This window comes from Vicia villosa, linkage group LG6 (assembly GCF_029867415.1).
Source record: "Vicia villosa cultivar HV-30 ecotype Madison, WI linkage group LG6, Vvil1.0, whole genome shotgun sequence".
Lineage (NCBI taxonomy): Eukaryota > Viridiplantae > Streptophyta > Magnoliopsida > Fabales > Fabaceae > Vicia > Vicia villosa.
In genome coordinates, this window is record NC_081185.1 from 86,579,047 (window position 1) to 86,588,865 (window position 9,819).

A 9,819-nucleotide genomic window follows, 5' to 3' on the forward strand; every position below is an offset into this window, starting at 1 on the left:
GGTTTAATCGAACTATTTTGGAGAGAGTCAGATGCATGTTGACTAGTGCAGGGTTAACAAAGGTGTTCTGGGCTGAGGCTGTTTCGACAGCAACATATCTGATAAACAGATGTCCTTCGACAGCGTTAGATATGAAGACACCTGAAGAAGTTTGGTCGGGACATCCACCAGATCTCGACAAACTGAGAGTATTTGGCTGCGTAGCCTATGCTCACATTAGGCAAGACAAGGTCGAACCTAGAGCTCTGAAATGCATGTTCATGGGATACCCTGAAGGATTCAAAGCTTATAGGCTATGGTGCCTAGAGCCAGGTCACAGGAGGTGTATCACCAGTCGAGATGTAGTTTTCAATGAAACTGAAATGGCTTTTAAGAAAACTGATGATGTTGGTCGAAGTACAGAAACATCTGACGAAGAGCTGGAACAGGTAGAGATTCCTGTTAAGGTGGAGCATGTTGATGCTGAATTGCATATCCCAGATGAAGTCGAAGAAGAAGCAGAAGATGCTGAAGTTGAGGAAACTGACGATGACTATCTATTGTCGAGAGATAGGTCGAGAAGAGTCATCAAGCCACCTCAGAGACTTGGATATGCAGATCTTATAGCTTATGCCTTAATCTCTGCAAGTGAGGTTCTAGACGAAGAACCTAGAGACTATAAGGAAGTTATGAGGAGTCGAAATAAGACTGAATGGCTGAAGGCCATGGATGATGAGATAAAATCTCTTCATGATAATCATACCTGGGAACTGATCAAGAAACCTGCTGGGGCAAGGTTAGTCAGCTGTAAATGGATTTTCAAAGTTAAGGAAGGAATTGAAGGAGTGACGTCAAAAAGATACAAGGCAAGGTTAGTTGCAAGGGGTTTCACTCAGAAAGAAGGTGTCGACTTCAATGATGTGTTTTCTCCTGTTGTGAAGCATAGGTCCATTCGAATGTTGCTTGCCATGGTGGCACAGTTCGATCTTGAACTGGAACAGATGGATGTGAAGACTGCGTTCTTGTATGGTGATCTAGATGAAACGATCCTGATGAGGCAACATGAAGGGTATGTCGAAAAGGGAAAGGAAGATTATGTGTGCAAGCTAAAAAGAACTTTATATGGGCTGAAACAATCTCCTCGACAGTGGAATAGGAGATTCGACAAGTTCATGACACACATAAGTTTCATTAGAAGTCAGTTCGACCACTGTGTTTACTTCAGATTTCGACCTGGTAATTCATTTGTTATTTTGTTGCTTTATGTGGATGATATTCTCATAGCAAGCAACAGTGTCGAAGATGTGATGAGGGTGAAGGCTGAACTCAATAAAGAGTTCGATATGAAGGATCTGGGAGCTGCTTCCAGGATTCTTGGAATTGACATTCGAAGAGATAGAAAGAAGTCGAAGTTATGCCTATCTCAAGAGGCATATCTACGGAAGATTCTTGAAAAGTTTGGTATGTCGAATTCGAAGCCAGTTGTGACTCCAACAAACCCTCAATTCAAGCTGAGTATTGATCAGTGTCCCAGTACTGATGTCGAAAGAGCCTATATGAATAGCATCCCATATGCTAATATAGTCGGTTCTTTGATGTATGCTATGGTCTGTACTAGACCCGACATAGCATACGCAGTAAGTCTTGTAAGCAGGTACATGGCGAATCCTGGAAAGGCTCACTGGCAAGCATTGAAGTGGATTTTAAGGTACATAAATGGGTCTCTGAATAGAGTCCTAATTTATGGTGGAGCCTTGGGTGAAGATGGTAAAGCAGTAATCGAAGGATATGTCGACTCTGATTATGCAGGTTGTATGGATTCCAGGAAATCTATTTCTGGATATGTTTTCACTATGTTTGGCACAGCAATTAGTTGGAAAGCAACACTTCAGAAGGTTGTTGCTCTATCAACCACTGAAGCGGAGTACATTGCATTAACTGAAGCTGTGAAAGAAGCATTGTGGCTTGAAGGTTTTGCGAAGGAGCTGAAACTTCAAGGTCGAGGTATCACTGTTAAATGTGATAGTCAAAGTGCAATACACCTGTCGAAGAATTCAGCCTATCATGAGCGAACTAAGCACATTGATGTGAGGCTGCATTTCGTCAGAGGAGTAATCGAGCGTGGAGAAGTCCAAGTGCTGAAGGTTTCGACTGAAGACAATGCTGCTGATATGATCACCAAGACATTGCCGAGTTGCAAGTTTTTCCACTGTATGCAGTTGATAAAGCTGCATGAAGAAAGCTAGTTTGTTCCTTGACGTTGTAGAGTTAGGTCCAAGGTGGAGATTTGTGAGATATTGGATCGAACTCTAGTATTGTCGAAGGGTAGCTTCTTGGTTCGACAGTTCGACAGGGTTAAGCATGAAGTCGAAGGATTGTTCACATGCTGGTGTCGAAGTGTGCATGCTGTAGTCGAAGATGGGTCTAGCATGCAGATGTCGAAGATGCTAGAGTTGTTAGCATGTTAAATTAGGTTTTAGTGTTTAAACCCTAATTTGTTAAGTTAGCTTGTTTATTAAGTTGGCTTGTGTAATGGGCCTTGCTGAAAAAGCCCATTAGTTAGTATGTTAGGTTTTATTATAAATAGCATACTAGTCTCTCATCATTGCTAAGCTGCAAATCCTAATTTAGGGTGAGAGAGGTTATTTGTTATTCTTGTAAACTTGTAATCTTGTTTTAAGAGAAAGTAAAAGAATAACGGTTATAACCAATTATTGTGTTCTTCTTCTCCCCTATAATTCCCTATTATACTTTGTTATTGGTATCGTTTTTCACAACATGATAGATGAACAGTAACCGCGGCTGCCTAACCTAAGTCAAAGCCACAACCCGTTTTACAATCCAACTGGGTCAAACATACGACCCAGACCCAAAACCAATTAACCCGAAACTTAACTAAAGCTAGTGCAGCAACTTCAACGCATATTCTGGCCCTTCTACAGTCCGATTCTGACTTTGACTCAAACATAAGAATTGTAGCTCTTTCTCTTAGCTTTCCGGCGATTATTAGAACGCCTCAATCGGACTCCTGGAACTCCAGATATGATCGTTTCTGTGCAGACTGTTATTGCTGAAAAATTAATACGAAAAACAAATAAGTGCAAAAATAAAATAAAATATAAAAACATATTAAAACATAAAAATAAATAAAACAAACCGAAGAAATACTTGAGTACAAACATGGAAGAACGTGCATTAAAATGCACTGATCACTAACCTTCTTCATAACTTCTTGTAACTCCTTTGCACTCAATTTCGTGTAAGGGATAACGTCCTTGTCCCAAAAAACAAAGGTACCTTTGTAGTTATCATACTCAAGCTCAACTTCAACTTTGAATCTACAATAAAATTGAATGACAAAATTTATAGGATAATGATATAATAGGCAGCTTGTTATATAGATATAGAGTTAAGTTGGGCTCACTTGGTTACGGGTTCGACATTGGTAATTCCGCATGCACATTCAAAAGTTTCACCTTGTGACTTGTTGGAAGCTCTGCAGCCAGGGCATGACTCAAAAAACCAGCCAAACCTGGAAGCTTTGAAACCTTTTGTAGAGCCAATGGTGGTTGCGAAACAGTCCTAATGCATATAGACATTGATATTAATGACATTCAGATTTTCATGAAACAGTCCCATTACGAAACTTGGTAAGATGTTAGTTTGTATTGGAAGGAAATAAACTCGCAACGACAGTGGTATTATATTTACCTTCTTTCCTTCCTTGATTGCACAGATACTTTTGACTTCGTTGAGGCTGGTCCAACTTTTGTTGACAGATTGAAGGGACGATTCAAAACTCAAGGACAGCGAAAGCGCATTGGAATTTCCAGTTCCTCCATAGCTGAAAAGGGAAATATAGGCTCAAATATTGTATTGATAGGGATCAAATACAAAATAATTTAATATAAATTACAATTAACATTATAAACCTATAATATGAACAAAAGCAGAGACATAAATAAGTTGTGTACTAACTAAATGACTAATGGCATAGAGGAAATATCAGAAGTCTTGAGCCACTCCATGCATTTGAGAGACTCCGTGCTCCAGAAACTGCACAAGACACATGGTTTTTTTATCAAAAGTTCAAACATTGTAACCTGAAGTATAACAACTATAACAATTGCAGCCAGAGACATGGTGCAAGTATATCAACATAAAAAATACAATATTTTGGAACTAAAACCTGTGTTTATCTTGCACCACGCATGTGTCAAGACAATAATAGTAGGACCAACCATCTTGCTAGGGGTATTGTAGTTCATAAACTGTTTGCACTAATCATCCCACAACGCAACCTCGATCACGTTTCCTTCAATATCACGCAAAGTGATATTGACGCAAGACTTCCTTCCACCACCACCCATTTGCGTCTTAAGCTCATCTTTAAAAACACCAATCACATCTACTAAAGGGACTACAATTAGACCTAAATGTGGTATACGATAACATGCTTGCGGTATCTTAAGTATAGTAGATAGTTACCGTATAACATGTCAGGTTTGTAGCTTCCCTTGAGAAAATCTGCAATAGGTTGAAAGTTGTATCTGTGACTCGGAATTTCTGGAATTTCCAAATTGGTCATGGTAGTACCTCCGTTGAATAGAAGTTTGAGTGGGTTAGAACACACTTTAAAAGGTCCATCATTGATAACAGGATCTCCATTATAGAGGGAATATGTTTCATGCTCTTTGACTTGTTTGATCCAATCTTGGAAGTCTCTGCTCCTAGTCGTAACATGAATCCAATCACCCTATGACATGTTTTGATAAAGAAATATCAGTAAATGCACAATAGTTAGCATGTACTAAATTTTGTAGGAGCATAAAGTGAAGGGCATACAAAACAGGGCTGTATGGATGAACAAACTAAATGAAATATAAAAAACCCTTAAAGAATGTAATGAATGGAATATAAATAATGTAATGGCAGAGAAGAAATATCACTCATGTTAAACAAAAATATACTGGCAGAGAACAAATATATAAACAGAAACAGTGTTAGACTAACATATATTAAAGAAAATGTCACTAACAATGAGATCTGATATGAAATAGTAATGAAGTATACTTTAACAAAGGGCATGAAAAGAAACAGAAAACCTTTTGTTATCTAGTTTTATTTTTCGAAACAACATTGATATAAATCAATGAAACATTGGTTCTTATACAGTTTCATCCTTCTTTAAACAAACTTTCTGTTTGCTTTAAACATTTCGTGCCATAAGAAACAAACCTTTCCATATTGAATGATGAACTCAAGGTGTTGTTGTCATGTTTTTTCCTTAACAAACCACACATCAATAACCCTTATTAGCATCTTCCAAAATTGATTTCCCTGGACCATATCCTTAATGAGTATCGGAGCACGAGACATTCTTGTTGGCCGACACTGCGAGAGAAGTGCAAACAAAGATCGGAAGTTAAAATCAAGGAACCGACAAAAAACGCAAATAACAAAACTTACCAGGAAGGATATTATTAGAGAAAACTATTCATACAAATTAGAGAAAACTATTCATACAAAAAGTTCCTTTGTAAATAAAAAAACATAAGAAACCAAGTAGTAAAACAGATGAATAGTATATAAAGAATGGAACCAAGAACCCAGTAGCAAAACAGATGATTTGCGGTTGAATAGCACAAAATGAAGGAGATAGAGAAGGATTCCAAGAACCAACTAATGTAATATGTTGAAGAAGAAACCTGATTGGAAGCAGAGGTTGGACAGTCTTCAATGGAGAATAGGCAAGGTTAAGTTGGAGAGAGAATCTGTAGAGTATTGTGAAGGTAAGATTGCAGCGAAAATGACTTATGGAAGGAGGGAAAAGTTTGATTTTCTATTTGGACCAATAGGAACATTAGCAAATGGCATGTAGTAGGGAGAAGTGACCTTTTGTATTTAGGTTGTTACTCTTTTATCCTTGCAGTAAGACAATCCAATTTATTTAGTACAACAAATTAAATGAGTTATCAAGGGCTTTATTGGTATGGCTTGCACAAAAATGGAGTAGTAGACATTGAATTAGAAAGTTACGGTTATATCCTTTATGCTGTGTAAAGTTATTTGATGAGAAGGGCATAATTGGGTGTTTGGTCAATCTAATAGTAATGGTAAGATAGTAGATGACAAAGATTCTTGTGTCAAACAATTACTCATAGCTTTTTAAAATAACTTTGAAATAATTTTAAGAATTAAATCAACAAAATAATTTTTATTAAATAATCTTCCTTTATTAAAAAATATATATTTTTGTCAAAATAGTTGAAATATATTTCAAAATATTTTAAATAAATAAACAAAATATTTGAAAATTAATAATTAGTGAAACAATTTATTTATTATTAAAAATTTTCATTTACATAAACTGATATAGTCAAATATAGTTATATGAGTGAGCAAAGTTAACACTTTTCTGTAAGATATTTGTTATCTATTTTGGTTCATCAAAATTTACTTTTCTTTTAAAAAGAATACACCATCTAGTTAGGTTATCTCTAAAATCTTTGGCTTAAACTCCTAACCTTAGGGTTAGGGGCCTTGGTCTTGGGGGCTGATTTAGCTGGTGGTTGTGTCTTATGGGGTTGAAGGATTAAGAAAAGCGTAATGGTTGGTGTAGCAACCTGCCCTAAAAATATAGCTTTTAGAGTCGCCACCTATTCTGAAGGGCGAATAGGAAACCCTACGCAGTTAAGAGATCAGGGTAAGTTATTATAATCAGGTCGAGGGAAGGTGTTAGGCACCCTCAACCCTTTCCTAAGGTTTAATCGAAGATAAGGTTTATGGCTAAATATTAAGGTTTAGTAGCTAAAGAAGTGAATAGGGTGAAAATTGAGATTTGAACTGAATGGATGTTTTGAGGAAGGGGGACTCGCCTTGGTTATCCAAGTGCCTACGTATCTCCTTATGGAGAATCAGAGTCAACGTAGTTCGGGCACAGGATTGTACGCCTTATAATTAGAGTTTGAATGGTTTTGAAGGCTTTTTGAATGGCCTATCGTAGTTTTGAATTTGATTTGAAAGGCATTTTCAGTTGCCTGATTGAAAAGGATGAAAATCCGTAGTATCGTGGTTTAGTGTTTTTTAGATGTCTTGGGCGTACAACCCTGATTTAATATGGCACCGTTAGATGCGATGACCAATAGATTTGGTCATTATAGCTAACGGATTATGGGGCATTGCTGGTTACTCAGATCGATAGATTGATCGTCGCGGGCAGCAAATTAAAATGTATTTTAATTTTATGTAATTTTTATCTCTCGTCTAATGCGACTAATTGATTTAGTCGGGCCGAGGAGAGAATTTAAATAAAGGATTAATTAAATTATTAATCAAATAGATTAAATTAATCAAAATTATTTCTCGCCTACTTCGACTAATAGGTATAGTCGGTTCGGGGAGAAAATTTATATTAAGATTAATGTTTTGCCAAACGGTAATGGGATCGAGCAAACCCTAATATTTTGGTTACACACTCCTAGGGTTTTTATGATTTAATATTAATTAAAATTAATTAAATCAATTAAGTCGAATAATCGACATAATCGAAAAATTGGGGGAATAAATTATAATCCTAAATCCTAATTTAATTTGATATTCTAATCCTAATTTAAATAATTAATTAAATTTCCTAATTAACTAATATTTAACCTAATCTTTTTAAATAATAAAAATAAAAAATAAGTGAAAGAAATAGAAGAAACCCGACTGTGATCCCCTGCTGCTGGTCTTTGGAGTGTCCATAGTGTGCCATCAGTTCCTAGGCGTTGGATCTTATGTTGTTGACAATCTGATGGCTCAAATCCCAAGCTCATGGTGAGGCTCCTTGAGCGTGGGTGCACAGGATCTATGGAATGCAAATAATAAAAAAAACAAGTTACGTAGCCTGGGATTCGATCCCAGGACCTTCAGCTTGCAACCACGCCCTTTGCCATCCCGGCTATGCATATTATCTGTTTGAAATACGATGCGCATTAAATATAAAAGAACGCAAATAAAAAGAAATGGAATAAAAGAGATTCGCGCCCAGTAGCTGCATCGTCTTCCTTCTTCGTTTTTCTTAAAAGAAACATACATTTAGCCACGATTTTATTGTATGGCTGTGTGTCCCCATTAATCAAACCTGCAAATTATTAGCAAGGAACACAAGAAGCTAATCCAGACCAATTATAAACGACCCCACGAACACGCTATGCTTGTTTATTTTTCTTAAAATCAAATCTAATTGAAAGCCCCAATTTGAAGAACACCCAACCCTAACAATGGCATTCGGTTAAACCTGCAACAAAACTCAACAACACCAGTCCAGAAATATTCCCCACATCGAAACGAACACAATCATGTAATCAAAACCGATTTCTAATGGCCGCACGTATGCAAACGAAAATATAAGAAAAACGGAAAAACGCGATGCGCAGTGGCTCGTTCTTGATGTCTTGCGCCTGAAAATTGATTTGAATTCCCTCGCCACTTCCCACAGATTGCGTTTTGATGATCAAAAGCCTTTGAATCTTCCTACAATGGCAAAAACGAATTTATATTTTTCTGGTTTTGGAGAGGATTCGGTTATGGGCTTTTTTTCCTTGCGGTTAGTAGCATGAATGGAGAACTGAGATTTGAGTCTTTGTGTCTTAATGATAAAGCTCCTCTCTTTGAAAGAAAACGCTAAAAGGAGCGTTCCCCTCTCTGTTGTTTTTTTTTGTGCCTCTCGTGTGGATTCCTTTTTGTCCAAAGGTCTTGCCGTCTTTTTTCAGCTTTTCTTTTTTTCGGTCCCCCCTCTCTTCTGAATTATTCTTAGAATATATATCAATAGCATTAGGTTAAACATTTTAAGGAATGAGTCATGTGTTTGGAAGGTTAGATCTTTGATTAAAAATTGCATAAGATCTTTCTATTTTGAGTCCAATATCCATCTCTTCTTTCCAATTTCCTTTGCATATTCTTAACTCATATAATTGATATATTAGATGATTAAAACTAATTTTAGAATCAAATCTTGGATTTAAAACCATTTATTCATATTTTATATAATTTATCAATATTTACATGAATTAAAATTCAAGTAAATAAAATAAATAAAAATAGAATAATTGTTTTTAGAAATCAATATAAAGCCCATAATCCAGTTTGAAATCTACATCTTAGACTCATTGATCAAGAAAACCAAAATCACTTAGTTAGGGTTTTATGTATTTCTTGGATTTCGACCAACTTGTGCGCGTCGTATCTCCCTCAATTTTAATCCTATGAATGCATTCTAGGACTTTTTAGAAAGCTCAAAGAGTCCTCTAAATGACCTTTTTTGGTTTCATCTCAATTGAAGCTTCCATGCTCAAGTTATGAGCCTTGACCTAAAAGGTGTTTTTTCGTTGACTTTCCAAAGGACCTGTAATGTTTTTGTCCATATCTCCCCAATGGTGCATTTCTGGATTTTGGGCCCAACATCAAAGTTGTAGAGAATGAAATTTCCTTGAGAATAGGCTTTGGTTGGACAAATTCTGACAAACCATGTGAGATTTATGACGAGTCAAAATTGAGTTGACTTTTTCCTAAAAACCCTAATTTGAATAGGAGAGAGTGCTTGAGAAAAACCCTTGAACCTCGAGTTATTGAAGATGACATGAGGAGGGCAAATTTTGGGGTATGATAGTTGGATAGATGTGCAGAGTAGAAGATATAGAAAAGATCAGAGAAATGGTGGAAGATGGGATTCGAAGAAAGGAAAAGAAGGTGAGGCGGGTGAAGATATTTTTAGCTACTATTTCTCAGAGTTCCCGGAGGAATACAATGCAAAGGATATGTTTGATATCTTTGTTGACTTTGGGATTGTGTTTGAGG

General features: G+C 36.5%; 2 long non-coding RNA genes across 2 annotated transcripts; both read right to left on the reverse strand.

Annotated features, from left to right (window-relative positions):
* Nucleotides 1-2,716: 2,716 nt before the first annotated feature.
* LOC131611821 (uncharacterized) lies at nt 2,717-3,816 on the reverse strand. Its single transcript, XR_009287168.1, has 4 exons — nt 3,691-3,816; nt 3,404-3,561; nt 3,197-3,317; nt 2,717-3,049 (listed from the first exon to the last, which is right to left on the reverse strand). It is a non-coding gene; the product is annotated as an uncharacterized LOC131611821 (long non-coding RNA).
* Nucleotides 3,817-3,957: 141 nt separating this feature from the next.
* Nucleotides 3,958-8,568, reverse strand: LOC131611822 (uncharacterized). Its single transcript, XR_009287170.1, has 5 exons — nt 7,691-8,568; nt 5,218-5,373; nt 4,468-4,735; nt 4,169-4,387; nt 3,958-4,035 (listed from the first exon to the last, which is right to left on the reverse strand). It is a non-coding gene; the product is annotated as an uncharacterized LOC131611822 (long non-coding RNA).
* Between the last annotated feature and the right edge of the window lie 1,251 nt (nt 8,569-9,819).